Source organism: Somniosus microcephalus, chromosome 23 (assembly GCF_052327205.1).
Source record: "Somniosus microcephalus isolate GS21.2 chromosome 23, FLI_Smic_1.0, whole genome shotgun sequence".
In the NCBI taxonomy this organism is placed as follows: Eukaryota; Metazoa; Chordata; class Chondrichthyes; order Squaliformes; family Somniosidae; genus Somniosus; species Somniosus microcephalus.
Window position 1 is genome coordinate 37,357,321 of NC_141009.1, and position 15,651 is coordinate 37,372,971.

At 43.4% G+C, this 15,651-nt stretch overlaps 1 protein-coding gene across 1 annotated transcript in view; it reads left to right on the plus strand.

Annotated features, from left to right (window-relative positions):
* The window catches only part of LOC147101826 (uncharacterized), a 320,645-nt gene that overhangs the window by 566 nt on the left and 304,428 nt on the right, over positions 1-15,651 (plus strand). The gene's annotated exons all lie outside the window — the stretch shown is intronic.

Consider the following 15,651-nt stretch of genomic DNA (forward strand, 5'->3'; position numbering starts at 1 on the left):
CTAATAGAAGCAGGGCATTTTAAAACTTTAGCACAAGGGGAAGTAATCTTTATTAAAACCCAAACGATTGCTTCTGGTGTATTTTAATTTGCATTGAATTATTTTAATGCCATATTCAAGTAATGTCAAATACTTTGTACAATGTATTTTGTGTAGGCTGAATTAAACCATGACCTGCTTTGCTCCGGTACCCTTGCACTATTATCGAGAGAGGAGGCACCTCAGTGGCCGCTTGTATCGGACCAGTCCGCCAGGCGGCGCTGTCTCCCCGCTCCTCCAGGATGTGTCAAAATTACCTTGATTGCACCTTATTTCATGTCGATGCACCATTGTTATGTCCCATTCCATTGCGAAATTCGCGAAGTGCATGTTTTCCCACTGCTGTTGACATCCGCACTTTGTGCTAAACGTCAAGGACGAGACAATTGACTGACCCATTTCTACACCGGATTGCATTTTGAAACCGGGCAACTGAAGTGAAATGACTTTGGACACGTTCAGGAATCGACCTGCAGCGTTGAGCTCTGACCACGGTCAGCTTCTGATTTTGAGCTGAATCATCTAAGTGAAGAATTCAGCATGATCAGCCAATCCTGTTTTAAAAAAAAAAAAAAAATCTTAACTATGGGAGTAATTGTATTTATTGGACTGTTCCAGTAATATATAACCGCGTGGTTAATCCAGGTAAGAAGCTGAATGTAGTCAGGAGTCTAACAGTTCTGTAGTGTTGAAATGTCTATAGATGTTGGGTTCATTTTTTATTTCAATGGGAGAGGGACCATCATTTCATGGGAAATAATCTGTGAAATCACAATTAATATTTTTGCGTCAGTTTTTCTGGGAATGTTGACTCTTTCCTGTGGTATGGTACCACTGATGCTGATTGGTTCATCACCATCTTACCCAAGTGGCCCTTTCTCGTGTGACCCTTCGGGTTGGCAATGCCGGACAAATTCCTGGAAGTTTCATCCACCCTGTCTCCAATATTTTTATAACTAATAAATGAAGGTGTTCGAAGAAAATGGAAGGGGGGGAGGGGGAAAACGCTTTAGTGCCCCTATGATATTTTCCCAGGTTTGTTCAGGAGATTAATCTGTTAATCCTTGCAAGCCTGGAGGGTTGGCAAGCATGATGACTCTTGATGAGTGTTAACAGGTGGAGCATCATAACTGTGCTTGATCTGGGTCTGTTCTTGGAGCAGGAGTCACTGGATACTGATCAGGAGTGAGTGCCATTCTGACTTGATTTTTTGCACAGCCACACTGATGTAAGAAAACTGCGAGGCACTTGGTCTAAGCGTTAAACAAAGCTTTAATCAACTGTTTTACAACATGGAGGTCTAGTTGTGCCCTTCACTAGTTCCTGTTAAGAATGTCCTGCGCAAGCTGGGCCCGGGCCCGTGCCTGAGTATTTATACTCTCCCTGGACAGCGCCACCCGTAGGCTGCTCAGTATTATTTCATAAGTCTTTCTTTCATGAATGACTAATTCATGTCGCACACCACACTCGCAATCGAAACTGGGACCTGCAAGTCTCAACTACACACCAAATATGCTTGTTGAGCAATCTGGGGAGCTTTGTCGATATTGTTTTTTTGAAGGAAGAGCATATTCTGTATCTTGGTAAAAGATTTGATCGATAAGGGTGCTCCCACTAACTGTGTTCATTTCTGTGGGTATGCTGTCACTAATGCTTGTGGCTGTAGCCCTGGCACAAGTTTGTTGGAACAAATGTTACATCTTTAAATATTGCTGCCCTTGGATCCCATTCCGTCCATCTTTATTTTGTAGAACAATCAAAGCACGTGTTGGTATACGGGGCAAGGGTTGGGGTGGGTCACATTTCTCTTTTTACACAATAGTTGTCTTTCCCATAACTAATGACCCATTCACAGGAACATGGCAGCTTAGAAATGTGGAATTTCCAAGGATGTGATTTTGTTAGTGGGACATGAACTGGGGGGAAACAGTGTGGTTTTCTTAACTAAAAGAGAAATTTTACCTCATGTGGTTTTCATTGACTGAATGCGAAGTCTCTACTTGTCACTTGAGTTCTTGCGGGTTGTAGCAGAGTTTGCCGAACTCTTTGAATGTGTAGCGGTTTCCTATTGACTTTTTGTGGTTCTGGTCTGGGAATCTGGTATAACAGCTCTCCACATCTGTTTCCGTGTAGACATCTCGAGATTAATCTTCCATGTAATGCAGAAGGGGTGTGTTTTTTTTTAAAAACGTGCTCATTAACCCATAGACTGCTGGCAGGTCGATGGAAATGACCATCTCCCTGGGCCATCCCGTTGCTCAAGATTCCAGCCCGCCTTCACTGTGTTGCTGGAACAAACAGTAATCCTACATTAATATCATCTCGAATAAAAACAGAAAACGTTGGAAATACTTAAGAAACAAAAGATGACTCTAGACTTGTCCCATTACCATCTCCTTTTGCCTTGCACCATCATCCCTTTTGTCTCAATCTCTCCTGCCTTCCATCCTATCACAGACCTTCCCTTTTGTTCTTTCCTCCCCCCTTTCCCTGCCCCTACACTTACTTAAAAACCTGTTACATCTCCAACTTTTTCCAGTTCTGACGAAGGGTCATCGACCTGAAACGTTAACTCTGTTTCTCTCTCCACAGATGCTGCCTGACCTGCTGAGTATTTCCAGCATTTTCTGTTTTTATTTCAGATTTTCAGCATCCACAGTATTTTGCTGTTGTATTAATATCGGCTGTTTGTGTTTCAGGAGTAGCTTTGATACCAGAATACCCGTTTCTAACTTTGAAACTAATTTAATTTTTGTCTGTCGTCTTCCACCTACTTTCCACTAAGTTCTAGACAGGCTTGATATTTCATTGGCTCTGAAGAGCAATTTTCAGTCAGTTGAATGTCCAAGTCTTAAGTATTTGAATATAATCGCCACCATCTCACTTTCTTCTTTTCTCAAAAAGAACCAAAGGGGGAGATGAGGAGAATTGTTTTTACCCAGTGAGTTATGATGATCTGGAATGCATTGCCTGAACAGGTGATGGGTGGAAGCAGATTCAATAGTAACTTTCAAAAGGGAATTGGATATATAGTGGATAGATACTTGAAAAGGAAAATATTTGCAGGGCTGTGGGGAAAGAGCAGGGGAGTGGAACTAATTGGACAGCTCTTTCAAAGAGCCGGCACTATGGGCTGAAGTCTGACCCCCTTCTGTGCTGCTCTGGTTCTATGAATCCCCGTCATTAGAGCAATTGGTTTCCTGTTGCTCAACTGTGCTCAGAAATTGGAACATTCACTGCCTTCAGGACTTTCTCTGCAAAATGGCTCTGTGAATTGTGCCACGTGGGGCGAGTGTAGACCTTTGTGGGATTTGTTGTCGGTTGTCACACATCATGTCAAGACACTTGCCCTGCTGTTGTTGCTTAACTGGGTGTTGCTGTGTATCGGTAGTAGTATTATTATTTATCATTGGTTGCAATGTTCTTCCTTTGACCTACAATTAGTTCTTTCACCGAGGGTGTGTTTGACTGTATTTGGTACAGAATCCTAGAATGGCCACAGAAAATCACAGTTTGCATTTAGCCTCAACAAAGAAAAATTTAATTGACAAAATGTCCCCTTTTTTTTCCTGATTCTGGTTACTTTTTCTCTATTGAGCCTTTGTTTCCCATTGTTCAGTTCTCTCTGCCGTTCTCTTTAGTTGTACCATTCACTCCTCCCATAGCTCCGTGCCCACTTCCAAGGATTTATCAAGGAATGGCCTGTGTTGGCTGAGGAAGACGAGATGGGAGCTTCTGTGGGGATTCAGAGACTGAATGGGAGTTTTTTTTTCCACTCTGTTCACCTACTGGGCCTTTTTGTGCTTATTTATTCCCCTCCTGAAAGTCTTGCACAATACAACAGTGAGTGCTTCGCTTCGCTTCAGAAGTTCTTAATTGGCTGTAAAGCGCTTTGGAACGTCCTGCGGTTGTGAAAGGCGCTATATAAATGCAAGTTCTTTCTTTATCACAACCTCCGCATCTCTGTCACATCTGCAAAATATATGCTGCACGTGCTTCTGATTGGCTCGTATATATTTGGGAAAACTGCAACAAACCACAACACAACCATCTTTATCATAATGTTTTCAATTGAAAAGAAAAAGGTAAAGGAAGCCAGTCATTTCCTGTTGAATTCTGCTGACCTTGATAACCCAGTGTGCAAGGAGCCAGGAATTTGCAAGCAGCTGCCAACCTAGGACATGAGAAACCCTCTGCTGACTCGCGTTTCTGCTTTAGTACTTAAAAAAAAATTGAAAAATCCCTCAGTAGCAGCAGTTAACGTCAAGACATGTCCATTTAGACCACCTCTCTTTACCCCCCTCCCCCCACCCACCCCCTTTTTGCAGGTAGAAATAGACGCTGCAGCAGAAACCATTTAATGGATTTAAAGGGACAGGCCACAGTAAATACAGCTCGGCATTAGCAGCAGGCTGCATTCTTCAAGACGGGTTCTTTCTACCCATAGGGAAAGGGCTATCCCGTGTCACCATTTCCCTTCATTATGTAATTAAGTCTTGGATCGTATCGTGTATACACAGTCCGTGTCAGCTGTGGCTCAGTGGGTAGCACACTTGCCTCTGAGTCAGAAGGTTGTGGGTTCAAGTCCCGTTCCAGAGACTTGAGCACATAAAGCTAGGCTGACACTCCAGTGGAGTGCTGCACTGTCGGAGGTGCCGTCTTTCAGATGAGACATTAAACCGAGGCCCCGCCTGCCCTCTCAGGTGGACGTAAAAGATCCCATGGCAGTATTTCGAAGAAGAGCAGGGGAGTTATCCCCGGTGTTCTGGCTAATATTTATCCCTCAACCAACATAACAAAAACAGATTATCTGGTCATTATCACATTGCTGTTTGTGGGAGCTTGCTGTGCACAAATTGCCACGTTTCCTACATTACAACAGTGACTACACTCCAGAAGTACTTCGTTGGCTGTAAAGCGCTTTGAGACGTCCAGTGGTCATGAAAGGCGCTATATAAATGCAAGTCTGTCTTTTTATAACGTTGTTGCCTTTATTTAAAAAAAAAACCTGATGTATTCTCCGACTTGGCATTAGCTGTTCAAGGGAGATCTGCTCATGATTTTTGATTTAAGGCTTTTGCCCCCAGATGAATTTTTGCTTCCTTGTGGTCTTAAACCCTTTAGAAAAGCAGGAAACCAAGTCGGCTCTGAAAACAAATTTGCTGCTCACAGAAATAATGAAAATTGATGTTTCTGTCTGTGCTGGTGCAGTTGTAGCTGACAGTATAGAGAGTGGGCTTTAATCTGCACACTAACTGATCTGGCGTGCTTGGCAAAAAAAAGTGGTTTTATTTTACCAGAGCAAATCCGTTTAAGCAAGGCTATCCTTCACCCCCGATGGGAATAATTCAACCAAAAATCTTACTTTGGTTGAGAAGTGGTTTTATTTATGGGGTGGGCTTAACTGATATAAATCGCCTACAGCTGTCCAAATATTCAGAGCATACTGTACTAATCACATCCCTGCAGATTGTTGACCTCTGCAGTCTTCTGAAAACGTTGTGTGAGGATAGTTGGAGGACAGGAGGATACCCCCCCCCCTCCCCCAGATGCTTAAGTGACTGACACACAAGTCTTTTCAGCATCGTTCAGATTAACAAACGCTTGTACAGTGGAGGTGCTGCAGTAGCAGTGCCATGTGTGTCCAGCCTAAAGCAGGGCACTGCTATTGTTTACAACAGAGGAACATGAATCAACGATGGCGCGTTGAGCTGTTCTGACTGGCGCGCTTCCATATAATGTGGTGGAAAGCATAAATCCAGCATGTTCACAGTAAAAAGAGTTGACTGGAAGCTAGGGACAGGATATGTACAGGTCGGTTTGCTTTGAATCACTTTTGGCTGAATCTGTAACTTCTAAGGTCAAATTTACAAGCATTTCTGATACTTGGAATCAATCCTCCCTCAGAAACACAAGCTTTTGTACCACACAAAATATTATTTGAAAATGCTTCCAACCACCTTCATTTTTTTCAATCAGTAACCCAAAGGACATCATAAAAACAAGGATGCTAATATAATCACGTGAAAGATTACATAATTCAGAACAAAATCATTAAACCGAGCCATGCAGGTGACTTTTCTTCTGTTTCGAAAATCTCCCCAACAGTATTTCTGCTAGAGGTCGTGCCCCTTTTGTTGTGTATGTGCCTTTAAGAGAAGAACTGATTCTATACTGCAGTACCGGCAGTGACCACCCCTGTCTATAAAGCCACAGCAGGCTTCTGTATTTCAGTCTTAAGTTACCCTCTGTTCAAGTAAATACCTGTTTTATTGTTCTCCTGCAGTCCGTGTATTATTTATACTTGGACATTACACCTTTGAGGTATTTATTCCTTCTCCTAGTTATTGTAATATTTGCATACTGAATTACCATTGGCCCGCAGGCATCTGTAAGGAATACCTATTATATTCACGTGATCACATGCTGAGTTGTCATTGGCCTGCAGGCATCTGTAAGGACTGCTATTGTTTAGAAGACCCAGGGGGTCCTGACTCCATCTTGTCCACACGGTGCTGTACTGCTGTGAGTCAGATCAGACCTGATGCTTCCTTAAAAGAGTTTAAACTGTAATACTCCGTTGTCCTGCAATTTATTATTTTTGTACAAAGTGTGCAAAACAAGACCGTTATATCACTATATAGAAGCTCGCTGAATGAAAAGGTGCAGCAGTCAGGTGGTAAACTACAATCCCCAAAATGCACCAGTATCACGTGGCCGACAACTCCCAGAATGCAGCGAAGACTGCCACTCATGTGAATCCATATTATAAAAAGGATATAGAGGCACTGGAGATGGTGCAGAAAAGATTTACAAGGATGATACCAGAAATGCGAGGGTATACCTATCGGGAAAGGATGAACAGGCTGGGTCTCTTTTCTCTCAAAGAGAAGGCTGAGGGGTGACCTAATAGAGATCTATAAAATTATGAAAGGTTTTGATAGAGTGGATACAGAGAGAATGTTTCCACTTGTGGGGAAGAGTAAAACTAGAGGCCATCAATATAAGATAGTCACCAAGATGTCCAATAGGGAATTCAGAAGAAACTTCTTTACCCAAAGAGTGGTGAGAATGTGCAACTCGCTACCACAGGGAGTGGTTGAAGTGAATAGTATAGATGCTTTTAAGGGGAAGCTAGCCAAGCCTATAAGGGAGAAGGGAATAGAGGGTTGCGCTGATAGATTTAGATGAGGAAAGACGGGAGGAGCATCAAGTGGAGCATAAACGCCGGCATAGATTGGTTGGGCAAAATGGCCTGTTTCTGTGCCGTATATCCTATGTAGTAGAAAGCACACCCTCACATTTGGGAGAGAGTGCGCCCAACAAACGAAGAATTTTTATAAAGCTGACTGTAAGACTGGCTAGTCACAGAACATGTAAATACTGATCTCTCCCCAACCCTATCCAGTGATGGGCAAGGACAGACCGCACTAAAACCCAGGGATAGCATTAGGACCGGTGAATATCTTAACTGGTACTTTTTGTATAAAAATAACATTTGATTAAAGTATCAACTTTTGAACTATATGTGAGGCAGCTTTGACAGGAAATCCTATGTGACTACATACAATGTAATGTAAAGTAATAATGCAAACATGCTGCATATTCAAGACAGGAGAGAGCGTAGCTATAGACAAATTAGTCTGACGTTGGTTATGGGTAAACTCTTCAAGATCAAATTAGTGAACCTTTAGAGATACAGTGGGGTCAGCAAGGACACCCATCTTCGATTTGCCAAAGACAAGTTGTGTTTGATAAATTTCATAGGCCGGTAAATTCCTCAGAGTTGCTCCCAGTTCACTGGTATTACTTCATTGGAAGCACTGCGGAAATCCCATTAACGTGTGGAAACCGTGTCTCTGCAGCCCTTCCAGTGAAGTAACGCCAGCGAACCTGGAGCAGCATCCAGGAATTTCCCAGCTAGAGAGTTTTTTTTGAACAAATGATTAATTTGGATTTGATCTCCTGGGCTATTTTCAATAGGCTGAGGGGGTCGGAGAGGAATTTTCCAGACTTTATTTCCCTCTTATTGGCCTGTTTTTTTCCCCCTTCCCCAGGTGACTTCATGGTCAATCTGGCGGGGGTAAGGAGGTGTCTAGTCATGATGCTACAGGCATCACGAATGTGGGGAAGGCTTGATCGATCAGCTGGTGTTTTCCTGCCTGTCATTTTTGTATAAAAGGGAATGCTGTAGTCAATATGGAATTTCAGACGGCGTTTGATAAGCTGTCTCTCAAAGCTTGTTACAAAAATTCTGGTGTATAGTACTAAAGGAAATGTCGTGGAATGGATAGGAAACTGGTTGAGGGACAGGAGCCCAAGCAGTAAGATTAATGGAGAAGGATTGGAAATGGTGTACACCAACAGTCAATGTGAGGTCCATCTTTTATTCTTGGTGTTTGTAGATAATTTGGACATGGGCATAGGGAGCAAGATATTGAAGTCAGTTGATGTCACAAAAATAGAGGGTTAAGCAAATGGCAAGGCAGACTATAAAATACTTCAGGAGGATGTAGACAAGTTCGCAGGATGGTCAGGCAGGTGGCGGCACCATTACATGTGGAGAAGTGTGAGGTAATGCATTTTAGGAGGAAAAACAAGTAGTAGGAGTAGACACTCAATGGAAAGAAGCTGAAGGCTCTGGATGAACAGAGACCTAGGGGTTCAAATACATAAATTCTTGAAAGTGCGAGTGCAGGTTGATAAAGCTGTAAACAAGTAACATATTTTAATTTCTATAATTAGGGACATAGGGGGAAAAATTCAGTTGTTTGCGCCTCCCGTTAGTGCTTTAAGAGGGCGCTAATGGGGCGCAAAGCAGCTAGCGCCCAGGCGCGGCGATGTTTGCGCCGCTCGCAAAATTAACGACATTTTGCGGCGGCGCTAAACACTACCGTCATGATCTCCTGCGCCGGCAGATCGTGATGTCCGTCGAGTGCGCAATGCACCGGTAGCGCCCCGGACCAGATATTGAGTGGCGCCCCTTGCCTTACCGCCTGCTGCTAGCAACAACAGGTTGAGGGGAGCGTTTTGCAGTCAGAAAGGGACTGGGGGAGCGCTATTTAAAGGCAACCACTTCCTGCCTTTTTTTGTTGGTGACATTTTTGCACCACGCATTCTGAGAGAGAGAGAGTGTGAGAGAGAGACAGACTTCTGGAGAGATTCAACGCTGCATGAAGGAGTTTTGGGTACTGAGCAGCACTTTGCAGGTTCCTTTTGATTTGCCCTTCCTTGCTTCACCAGCACTCTGAGGTAGCGCCTCGCTCCTTGGCCTTTGCGCCTTAAGACAGGTGTGAAGCGCCTGATTTAGCGCTCCAATCACCTCCAGGGGTGATAAAAGCCAAGTTTGCCGTCGGAGGCGATAATTAGCGGCAGGCGTTAAACTTTGTGCACGGCCGATAATGGCGCCCCAAACGGGGCGGTACCGAATTTTTCCCCAATAGAGTACAATAGTGGAGTGTGTTGCCTGATTCAAACTTGTATTTTAAGTAACTCGCCCCATCACCAGCATCTCGATCACAGGGCTATGGGACAGATCGCTTACTCTATTGCCAGAAGTGAGAAGTAAAATGGGAGGAGTGCATGCCTATTTCCTCTGAAGAATTACGAGGTGTTGAGTCAAACTGAGGAGCTAAGAGGTCAATTACTAGCACGTTCTAGGTTGTTGGATTTAATTAAACCCGCTATTAGCTGAAGTATATTACAGGCCACTTTGTGGAGGTTTGAAATTTTCATTTCCTTCACGCTCCCATGGGTTTGTGCAGCTGCCTCATGTCTCCAGCATGGGAGGGCAAATGAGCTGGCCTTTTATGCCAATGGGGGCTGAAAGGACCAGGACAGATTATACTCGACATCTCTAAAGGGACGGCAGGCCTCACCTGACCCGGGAGTAAGTCATCATAGAGTTGTGAACTGAGCACTTTCACTGCTAAACTGCAGATTTATCCTTTGTTTTAACTCTGTGCACCAGTAAAATTGCTTTTGTTTGATGCATAATTGCAGGCAACAATACCAACATTTGGATCCCAGTAATACAACACAGTGAAAATCCAGCCTATTCACTATTAATCCAATGAACCAGTGTGTAAATAATAAATGTTTGTAGAGCTCTTTAAAAGGGTTAAAAAAAAACGAAGTTTTGCATTGCCGTAAAGTGGGAGTATTTGGAGGATTACTGAATATTGTTACCTCTTCCATTTGTAACATTTTTTTTCAAACATGACCAACAATAAAGGTTATGAGGTTTTTAAAACTTCTTTTAGAATCAGTGGTGCTGAAATGTTGGGGTGTTGTGGTGTCCTATGGCTAGAGTGTCTGTAAACCCTTTAATTTGAATTTGGGGTTTGTAATCTTGTATTACAGACTTGTATTGCGCCGTCTTTCAGCTGAGACGCTAAACCGAGGCCCTGTCTGCGCGCTCAGGTGGACGTAAAAGATCCCACACCCAATATTTTGAGGAAGCACAGGGCAGTTCTCCCCGGTGTCCTGGGCCCAATATTTATCCTTCAACCAACATCACTAAAACAAATTTATATAGGGCCAGAACTTCGGGTCCCCACGGGTGAGTACGCGCTGGGTACTCATGCGTAGGCCCAACGAAAGTGCCGGTTTCGTGCATGCACTGCGCATGCGCGGGAAACCGGAACTTCCGTTCCCTTAAAGGAAGGGGTTCACAGGTCGAACGCGTGCGCCAGAGAGGCAGCGCGTGCGCTTGGAACTTCCGTTTTTTTTGCAGGTTTCTCCGGGAGGGTAAGTCTCCAGGAGCTACGCTTGTAAAAAGCAGTCACAAGGCCTGCTTTTATTAAGGTAAGTGGTGAATTAAGTAAAATTAAAACATTTTTTCCACAGGTTTATTATTTTTAAATACGTTAAAGAAAGGTAAGTTTATTTTTAGCCCCGTTAGAAACTGTAATTAATTTTTTCAAAAATTTAAGTTATTGTTTAAAAGTTATTATGTAATTTATCGTAATTTTTTTTTAAATCACATTTTTAAAATAATTTGAAGTTTTAGTTATGTTTTGGGGCTGAATTGTATTTATAGATTTGACAGCTCTTCCTGTCAAATCTATGAATACAGATTCCCTGCTACCATTGGCTCTCCATGGCCCACGTGATCCCAGGGGACGCTTCGAACTAACTGCGCCCCTGGGATACGCAAGCACTGCGCGCCGGCAGTTGGAGCAGGCCCAGGATCGCAATCCCACGGGGGCCCACAGCACAACGGCCGGCGCGCTAGGTAAATGCAGGTCGGAGGCTTGCACCCGCGGGAAGCCCCCGACCCGAATTTCTGGGCCATTATCTGGTCATTATCACATTGCTGTTTGTGGGAGCTTGCTGTGCGCAAATTGGCTGCCACATTGCCCACATTACAATAGTGACTACACTTCAAAAATACTTAATTGACTGTAAAACGCTTTGGGACGTCCGGTGGCCGTGAAAGGCGCTATAGAAATGCAAATCTATCTTTCTTTCTTTCTTAAACAGTTGTGTGTCAAAATGACACGTCCTTTTGGAATTGGTTCTGAAATCAAGTTGCAACATAGATGAAGTGGAAAGTGACGCTTGAGTGCTACTTCACTAGAGATGAGCAGTGAACGGCAGTGTCTTCAAGCTTTATCATTTTAATCTTGGTGTGTACCTTTTGAATTGGGTCAAATTATTACCCCCTCAAAGATCTTTACAATAGGAACATGCTCTGATTTTAACAGGAACAAACGCCCTCCCCTGGGGAGAGGTTAAGGTGGAGTGAAGTGTCACCAGGCTGCTGATAGCAAGCGGACAGTGGTTTCTAGGAATTGATCTTGGCAATTGTATTGCAGCATTAGAAATGAAGATGGACCTTCGAACAGTAAGGAGAGCAGAACTAACCTTGGGTCCACTGGTTTTGACTTTTTCTAAAGAACTTCAAAATTACTACTGAATGTCTGTAAATAGATCTTTATGCAGATGTGTTGTAGCCCTCTTCAGGAATAGGAGATGGGATCACGGGGACCTGGCTGGATGATTTTTTAAATGGACTAAATGACCAATTTAATGACATGGGGCTCTATGAGTTTCCTGATACCACAGATAGTGACTTAATCTTCTGCCTGCTGGTAACTTAAATGGTTTGCAAGGGAACCCTCCTGATAGTTGGGTGGTTCTGTGAACAACATGATGTGGTACATTGACATAAAAACAAGGAAAGTCCCAGATTCAACCTCTGGTCTGTCCTGAAATAGCTGATGAGCATGTTATATGCAGCATGTCACATGTTACAATCAGCCTCGGCAATCCTAAACTATAGAGGGTGAACAATCACCAGTCTACTCCCCCCTGTTGGAACTCTGTATGTGGAGTATGAGTAACAGTATGATTAGGCTCTGCAGTGATTGCCCTATTGTCGAGAAGCTTTGCGACACCCTCTTTTTAAGCCTAGCCCATGCATAAAGAATGGTATTGGGCTGAGGTGTCCCAGAACTGTACCCAAATGGAGTCACTGCCTTTAGGAGAGGGGGAGGAGAAATGGTTTACTGACAACTTTGGATTTATCTTCTCTTGTCTTTCCACTTATATGATTGATGGATTGATGAAATGTTTTTAATTTGAACATTACAGTACCACATGCTGCAGGATTATATGGGCGAAAAAACTTAATTTCACATCTCAGAAACCCCTCAAACTGTTGCACATTACAGTGAAGTGTAGCGATTGTTGCTACATAGGCAAACATGGAAGCCATATTGCACACAGCAAGATTCCATTAACACAACACTGAGATGAATGACTCTTTTTTTTGATTGTACTGTCCACATTTAATTAAAGGTCACTTCAATTGAATGTTCTGATGATTTAAAATCTCTTTTGCACTAATGCTGTGTTATTTACATTGCTCAATTCAAATTATTTACTAATTCTAATTTTTCTAGTGCAAAAAATGTCCTTGAATTATCAGAAACACACTATTGGTTCAGAGAGGAATCTTAGCCAGGACACTGAGAGAATTCCCTGCTCTTTATTGAATAGTGGCAGGCACTTTTAACATCATCTGAACCAATGGAACCAGTTAGGGCCTCGGGTTTAACACCATATCAGAAGGTCAGCGCTTCCGACAATGCTGCTCTACACCACAGTCTCAGCCCAGATTATACACTTAATCCTGGAGTGGAGCTTGAAACTCGCAACCTTGTAACACCGGCAAGATTGCTACCAACTAATCAAAGCTGACAGTTAAACATGGGCTACTATGGTAAGATTGTGTTCAGCATGACTTGCTTCCTCAATATATTTTCAATTACAAGTGTATAGTAGATAACATCCCCAGTCGCACATTCTTTTACCACAACCCTGAATGTTATCCCCTTCTGACTCTCCTGAAGGCAGTAATTTCATGTTGGTCTGGTTCCCTAAGCCCTCCAGTTCCCTGCCCAAGTGGCCATGACCGTGACAATTGTGGCCTGTTCAGTTCTGGACTGTCATCACAGCCAAGTGCAATCCTGTTTTCACTCTGCATCCGCATCCTTTCCAAAAGAAGCGGGAGCCCTGGCTGACTTTTCTTCTTCCCTCCTTCCTAGACTGGAGATACTGAGGCTAAATATAGTGCCCCACCACCATCCTGGTTGAGATCCGCTGACTGCACTGACCATCCTGGTTGAGATCCGCTGACTGCACTGACCATCCTGGTTGAGATCCGCTGACTGCACTGACCATCCTGGTTGAGATCCGCTGACTGCACTGACCATCCTGGTTGAGGTCTGCTGACTCAGCACAGACTACCCTGGTTGAGATCCGTTGACCTGGCATAGACCTTGGTTGAGATCCACCAACCCAGCACAACCTGCGATGTACACCTGGGACATTCATGATCTGTGTGGCTCAGTACCACACTGTATGGTACATTTACCCACTGATCTATTTGTGGATCTCTGATCCTACATTCTTGTACTTGATGCACATCATTAAGCATAATTCCTCCGGTGGTAAATGGTTCAAATAGTTTACTTGTGACTAGAAAGTACAGTTGTGACACTTGGAGTGCTTTAACAGACAAATTATAGTCTCGGTGGAAGCTGTGACTTAACGGGTTCTACACATCCAGGTATTTCATAGACCCTCAGCAATGCGTCAGCAATCATAGTTACTGAACTATCGTTCAAGAGCGAAAACGAATGTGTTTTTGTTGTGTGTCCAAAAATGATTGCGTTTGTTAAAGTCACTCCCTGAATGAAAAGTATTCTCTGCTGTGACCGAACCCTCTTATTTTTTTACAACATTTTACTAGGCAAAAGAAATAGGGTTCACACTTCATAAATGTACCATGAAATTCAATGCTCGGCTACTTAGCACACTGAGCAGAGATGACGACAAGCATGTGGTAGCAATTGACACCATTTTTGGCCACTTTGTTGAAACAGTTCTTCATCGACGTTCAATATGATTGTTTTCCACACAAATTAGCAGCATGGAGCAGAAAATGTAGGCACCCAGAAAACTGTCCCAACAAATCCGCTGCGAACAACATTAGTAGCCATACTGTTCAGGCATGCTCTCTTAATTTTGTGTTGAATTTTTTTCCCCTCTCCTGTATGCTGTGTTATAATCTAACAGGCTCTGTTTGCCCATCACCCCTGTGCTCGCTGACCTCCATTGGCACCCAGTTAAGCAACACTTCGATTTCAAAATTCTCATCCTTGTTTTCAAATCTCTCCATGGCCTCACCCCCTCCCTATCTCTGTAATCACTTTCAGCCCCACAACCCCTCTGAGATATCTGCGCTCCTCAAATTCTGTCCTCGTGAGCATCCCTGATTATAATCACTCAACCATCGGTGGTCGTGCCTTCTGTTGCCTAGGCCCTAAGCTTTGGAACTCCCTCCGTAAACCTCTCCGCCTCGCTACCTCTCTTTCCTCCTTTAAGACGCTCCTTAAAACCTACCTCTTTGACCAAGCTTTTGGTCACCTGCCCTAATTTCTTATGTCAAATCTTTGTCTTATAACACTCCAATTAAGCACCTTGGGACGTTTTACTATGTTGAAGGTGCCATATAAGTACAAGTTGTTGTTGTACAGCACAGAAGGAGGCGATTCAGTCCGTTGTGCCTATGCTGGCTCTTTGAAGGAGCTGTCCAATTTAGTTCCCCACCCCAACTTTTTCCCTGTAACTGCAAATTAGTCCTCTTCAAGGACATGTCCAATTGCCTTTTGAAATTGTTACGGAATCTGCTAAAACCACCCTTTCAGGTAATGCGTTCCAGATCTTAACAACCAGCTGTGTGAAGAAATTTCTCCTCATTTTCCCTCTTTCTTTTGCCAATTATGACCTCTCCCTACTTGCTCTATCAAAACCCCTCATCATTTTGAACTGGGTCTCCCCTTAACCTTCTCTGCTCTAAGGAGAACAATCCTAGCTTCTCGAATCTCTCCACATAACTCAATTCCCTCATCTCTGGTATCATCCTGGTAAACCTCCTCTGTATCCTCTCCAAGGCCTTGACATTCTCCCTGAAGTGCAGTGCCCAGAATTGTACACAATACTCCAGCTGAAGCCTAACCAGTGATTTGTAAAGGTTTAGCATAACTTCCTTGTTTTTGTATTCAATGCCTCTATTTACAAAGCCAAGTACAGGAAACTCTC